The sequence below is a fragment of the Rattus norvegicus genome, chromosome 13 (genome assembly GCF_021556685.1).
Source record: "Rattus norvegicus strain SHRSP/BbbUtx chromosome 13, alternate assembly SHRSP_T2T, whole genome shotgun sequence".
In the NCBI taxonomy this organism is placed as follows: Eukaryota; Metazoa; Chordata; class Mammalia; order Rodentia; family Muridae; genus Rattus; species Rattus norvegicus.
Genome location: NC_141546.1, coordinates 104,622,501 through 104,628,872, shown reverse-complemented (window position 1 = coordinate 104,628,872; position 6,372 = coordinate 104,622,501). Strand labels below are relative to the sequence as shown.

Genomic DNA, 6,372 nt, shown 5'->3' with positions numbered 1-6,372 from the left:
TTCTTCCAGCAGACCTGGGTTTGAGTCCTAGATCCAACACATGGCTCAGAAGCATCTGTAAGTTCAGGAGACCCAACACCGTCTTCTGGCCTTCTTTACCTCTGTATACGTGATACACACACAGAGATGCAGGCCACTCATCCATATACAAAAATGATAAATAAAGCATCAAGAAGTCACCCAATCACAGGCAGCAAGCGGTTTTGTTTCTCATTTGTCATTTTCCATCCATCCACCCCTTTCTCCCTCCATCCATTCAAGATGCCAGAGTTGGCAATGGAAGACAAAGCCAAAGAGGTAATTGGCAATATGGAAACAATAAATAAAAACCTGAAACTCTCTGGAGCCAGAGAAATTGCCAAGGGAGGTAAGGGCCCCCAGAATATGACAGACTCTGACAGATGAGAAAGGGAATCAGGCAGAACCAAAACCTTGGGACAAGGGTCAGAGACAGGACAAGATAATTAGGCTAATAGGTACAGGTATCTGGGATGTGGCCACTGAACCTTTGCTCCCAAGTAACCAGATGCACATGTAGGTCCTGCTCTAGGACTCAGAAATGAGTGTGGGATGATTATGACCCAGTGGGCACTGGGTACTCAGCACTGGGTCAGGTGAGGGAAAGAACCAAGAGAGATGTAGGAAATGTTCCTTGTCCTGACAGAGCTCATAACCCAGTGGAAGAAACTATGAGTAATAGAAAAGAAACAGGAAGGCTGGGAGAGGGCATGATGGGTAAAAATGTGCATGAGGACTGAGATCTAAGCCCTGGAACCCATATGAGAAGCTGGGCATGAATGCGCATGCCTGTGACCCAGCGTGCAGGCAGAGGATCTCTGTGCCTTGCTGGCGCCAGCCAGCTCCAGGCTCAGTGGGAGACCCTGTCTCATGAGAATCAGGTGGAGAGCAGCAGAGCAGGACACTTGGCCTCCGGTTGAACATGGGCACCGGTACCCCCTCTTGCTCTGTCTCTCTCTGTCTCTCTCTGCCTTTCTCTGTCTCTGTCTCTCTTTGTCTCGCTGTCTCTGTGTGTCTCCGTCTCTGCCTTCTATCTTTCTCTGTCTTTTTCTCCCTCCCTCTCTCCCCGAGCCCCACCCCACACACACACAGAAAGGAAGGAAAAACTGAAAGCGAATTAGCAGAAAATTCTTGCAAGACGTAAATGAGTTATGAACGCCGAAGAGAATAAGTTGGGGTCCGAACACATCTCAAAAACACCGAAGAGGCCAACGGCATCTGTGGAAATCTTGCTGGAGGAGGCTGGCTTTGTACCATCCTCTCAAGTGGCCAGCCTCAGATGGCAGAGGCGAGTGCCATGGCTGGGACAGAAGGCATCTCCCACGGGCTCGTGCACTTCAGCACCAGCTAGCGGCGTGGTTTCGGAAGGCTGGAGAACCCGGAAGAGCTAAGGATGTGGGTCACTGGTGTGGGTCTTGAGCCCTACTTCCTGCCCTCTCTGACTCCAGCCCCACAGGTGGGAAGCCCACCACCTGCACAGGTCAGGCAGACCTGGTTCCCCGATTTCCTTTGCTTTGCTCCTGGTCATCCATCTTCGTGGGACCTGACTTGGATGTCACACGTCCCAGATGTCCACGATCTTTCTGTCCCAGAGTGTCTTGGTTTGTGTTGGGTGCGTAAAAGATTTCAAAGATTACCCGGCAGGTGCCACAGGAGAGCATCCCCTGCAGCTCTGGAGGTGAAGAAGCCCTGGGTGGAAATGCTGACGTGGTCTGTGTGTGGTCAGGGCCCATTCCTGCCCGGTTCGCAGACAACAGTTTCACCGGGCAGAAGGGACAAGGGAGCTCCAGGATTCTGTCCTCAGAACCTTAGCACCGACCAAAATGTCACTTCCACATTAGAGGTGAGGTCCAAACATACTCATTTTAGGGGGACATAAACATTCCTTATAAAAGCATACAGTGTGTTCCCACTTTCTAAAGGTTGTTTTCAATCCAGCAAATAATGCATTCGTGTGTTTAAGATGTAACAAAAAGCAAATACAAATTATAGTGTGTCCTGGATGCTTGCTAGCCCACCATCTTCAGAGTGACAGCCCTGATGTTTTGTGTCTCTCCCAGGCTTTTAATTCATTCGTTAGCGTGTGCTTGCCACGTGTTTTTCTCTCCTCTCACATCTGTGAGCGGTGAGATGTTTTTGTTTGGTAGTTTGTTTGGGTTTGCTGTGTCAGGGGCTCAGTCCTCCATGAGGTATTGGCTAAGAGACATAACTCCTAAGAGCTGGGGTTGGAAAAGGTCTGGGGTCACTGGAGCACTGGCCTTCAGGTATTAAGGGAGTTCTCTGGGGACTTAGTATTAGCTGTCTGGACTTCAAGTCATCAGAGCAAGCCCAGCCTGGAGAGTTCCCTGGCTTCCTGTCCTGTCATGTGGTCACCTCCTCTCACGAACTGTCCCACCTTTGTGATGTCATTTTCCAGGGGCTGCTGTCAGCACTGAAATGATGTTGGCCGTGTGCCACCAACCCCCCAGAGCTGTGAGCTAAATGGACCTTTTTTCATTTATAAAGCTACCTGACCTCAGGTATTCTGCCATTGCCCAAGAAAATGGGCTGTTAGGCACACTACACACACCATTCACCATGGGTTCTTTTTTCTACTTAAAAATACTTCTGGAAGCTCATTCTATGACATGGCATAATAGATTGAATGTAGACAGACATTCTTGGTAATCCTACTGGTGGCCTTTAGGCTATTTCTACTTTTCATGGTTATAAATAATCAGATTGAAATATATCTGGAAGAAACATCTCTGTGGAGATGTGCATGAGTATTTTCCATAAGCTAATTATAATGATGGAGTCATAATGTGTATTTAATATCCTAATGGGTAAATTCATCCTCAGACAGCTTATCAATTTAGTCTGCCGTAAGTAATCTTTCAGTATGTCCGTTTCTCCACACTCTTACATTGATGAGAGCCGATTGTCAAGAGTTATCAATATTTCAGAAATATGTACATTGTAAAAACTGCTAATTTAACTGGGCAGCGGTGGCACCTGCCTTTAATCCCAGCATTTGGGAGGCAGAGGCAGGCAGATCTCTAAGTTTGAGGCCAGCCTGGTCTACAGAGTGAGTTACAGGACAGCCAGGGCTACATGGAGAAACCCTGCATAAAAAACCTGAAGGGGGCGTGGAGAACCAAACCTGCAGCTCTTCACTAAGCTGGTGGACGCCAGAATCTTTGTTTGCCTGTTTGTTTTAAGTGGTTGTGATTGCAACTCACGACGCTCTTGCTCTGCTTCCTCAGTAGTGAGGGACGTTAACCATTTTCATTTGTGGACCTGGGTCTTCCTTGGAGAGGCCCCCATCATCATCCGCCCCCACCATATTTTCTGTTTGAGTATTCATCATAGGTTACAGGTAAAACCTTGTGCTGGAACTGTGATCTCACTCCGGAAAGCTGGGGTCCTGGAGCTTCACGAATGGCCCGTGGCGTAACATATCCCACGGGGGCTCCTCTTGATGACCATTTATTGCTTCTGGAAACTTGTGGAGATGCTGGGTCAGACTTAGAAGTTTGTTTCTGCTCTTTAGAACTTGCTCACTTCCCGAGATGTTCCATGAGGGAAGACTTCGGTTCAGAAGAAACCAGTGCAGGACAGTGCCCACAAAGGACCAGTCATTTCAATTTCCTTTTGAAAAAAAAAGCAATTCTTTCTGCCACTGTCACTGCTCAGCTGTCATTCCTAATTTATATTTTGGATGGAAATTGTGGTGATTTGTGTAAGCGTGGGTCAGGGAGTGACACGATTAGAAGGTATGGCCTCGTTGGAGTAGGTGTGGCCTTGTTGGAGTGGGTGTGGCCTTGTTGGAGTGGGTGTGGCCTCGTTGGAGTAGGTGTGGCCTTGTTGGAGTGGGTGTGGCCTCGTTGGAGTGGGTGTGGCCTTGTTGGAGTGGGTGTGGCCTCGTTGGAGTAGGTGTGCCACTGTGGGCGTGGGCTTTAAGACTCTCATCATAGCTGCCTGGAAGTGAGTCTTCCACTAGCAGCCTTCAGATGAAGATGTAGACCTCTCAGCTCCTCCTGCACCACGCCTGCCTGGATGCTGCCATGTTCCTGCCTTGATGATGATGGACTGAACCTCTGAACCTGTAAGCCAGCCCCAATTACATATTGTCCTTTTAAGACTTGCCTTGGTCATGGTGTCTGTTCACAGCAGTAAAACCCTAACTAAGACCAAAATAAAATCAAATTCCAGACCAGTGATTCTTTTATTCCACCCTTTGAGGATGCCCATCCTTCTTCCTGAGGGCTGTGACCCTGGAGAAGGGGTCTGAAGTGACTCAGCTTGTTTCTCTTTAGGTGAGGTTCTGAGTTTGCTATCTTCACACGAAGTCTGTCTTTCTGAGAGATATTCAGTGACTTCATGATGATCCACATTTCTTTGATTTTACTAGAATTCTCCAGCTTCTGAAACTTTTTTTTGGTCTTTTTCCAAAATTGGAATTTGTCCAGATCAATTTAAGGGAAAAAAAAAAAAAGAGACTGCAACACTCTCTTAATCCCCGCCAGGGCTCCCATAACACCAGGGCTCCCACAGCACAACTCCAGGGCTCACAAGAAACCAGGGCTCACTTGACACCAGTGTTCAACTTCTCTTCCTCAGGCTCTCTCTGCCTTCTCCATTCCCAGCACTTTAAAATCTCTGTTGCTCACACTACAATTTACTGACCCTCCCATAATCTTTCTTAATTTTTATTTATGTTACTTTTTTAGTTCCAAAATTCCTAATTTCTTTGTATCTTCTTATTTTTTGATGCATTCATTTAAAAAAAACCATAATTTCAGGACTCCTGACTTTGCTCTGTCAAACATTTGAACGTCTTTAAAGTCTTCATCAGGCAATCTCAAGTTCCTCGTTATCCTCTCGTGGATGTATATTGTCCTTTCCCGCCCAAAGTTAAAGAATTTTATGATTCTTCATCTACTGAGTAACTTTGGAATGCATTCTCGACATTTTGAATATTAAATGTTAAGGCCTGGACCCTATTTGAATTATGGATATTGCTGATGCTTACTATGTAGAAAGTGGTGGCCAGATATAGCGGCGGGAAGGTTCCAACCTGCCTTCTGTGGGCCAACTGCAGTATCAGTTCCGTTCCGCCTTACAATGCTGCTGGTTGTACACTGCCAAGCAATCGTCCTGGGTAGAGAAGTCTATTGTTAGCTCATCTGTCAGACTTCCATAGACTTACTCAAGTTGCATTCAATCACGCATGGATTATACTTGAGCCCTGAGGTTTATGTAATTCCTGACCTGGGACTCTCTCCCTGTATGCTGGCCCAAGGACGAGTTGGTTTCCCTTTGACTCTTCCACTCAGAATCTGCTGTGTACAACAGTCACATGTCTGGACCTAGCAACAGCAAGGGAATAAACCAGAAGAAAGGGAAACAAATGGACTTTGGCCCTACCTTTACAGAATCTGCACTCCCTACCGTCCAAGTTCCCTTCCCCGATTTATGACTTTGTGACCCTTTTAGTTTGACCAGGGCCATCTGTGTTACCAGTGCATGAAGGGAGGATGGACCATCAGTGGCCTCACAACTGAAGGGAATTATTCTACTTCACTCTGACTCTATCAGTAGCAAATAGTTCAGCAGTAAAGCTTAGGACTCTTGAGCCCTCCCCCAACCCATACCTGATGATGAGTTTGGAATTGAAGTGGCCATGGTGTACCCAGAAGATGGCCTTTCATAGCTCATTTTCTACCTTTCTGCTTTTACACTCATTCTGTCCCCTCTTCCTCAATGTTCTCTGAGCCTTAGGGGAGGTGGTATACATACCTTGCTTAGGATGGAGGAAAGATCAGTCACTTACTCTGTACTTATTGTGTAACCTTGAGTCTCTGGATTCACCACCACTCACAGGAAAGGGGCTTTGCTGACCAAGGCTGAAAGTAGCATTTATCCATGGGTGTAAGCATGAATGTTTAGATGTCAGGCCAATGCTATTCAGCTCCTGGAAAGCTGTGAGCTATCCTGTCATGAGTTTTGGCTGTCTTTATGGTACCACAGATGGATTCCTTCCTATGGAGTAGATTTGAAATTCTGAGAGGAGTTGGTTACGTCTATAACTGTAGTGCCATTATTACACAGTGAACATGTCCTGCTGGCGTGTTTGTCTTATAGATCATAGGCTTCACGGCTACATTTTCTTCCCAGGTCCCCTCCATAGAACCTTCTGAGGCTATGCAAGCTATCTGCTAGGGAGGAAGCTTCCAGCTCAGTCTCATCTTCTTTTTTTAAAGGTTTGTTTATTTATTATATCACAGATGGTTGTGAGCCACCATGTGGTTGCTGGGAATTGAACTCAGGACCTCTGGAAGAGCAGTCAGTGCTCTTAACTATTGAGCCATC

At 46.7% G+C, this 6,372-nt stretch overlaps 1 protein-coding gene across 8 annotated transcripts in view; it reads left to right on the top strand.

Annotated features, from left to right (window-relative positions):
- The first annotated feature begins 3,986 nt into the window (after nt 1–3,986).
- The window catches only part of LOC134481608 (uncharacterized), a 45,308-nt gene continuing 42,922 nt past the window's right edge, over nt 3,987–6,372 (top strand). For all 8 annotated transcript variants that reach the window (XR_015636387.1, XR_015636385.1, XR_015636388.1 and 5 more), the window contains exon 1: nt 3,987–4,105. The gene's annotated coding sequence lies outside the window, so the exon portion shown is untranslated. The remainder of the gene's footprint in view (nt 4,106–6,372) is intronic.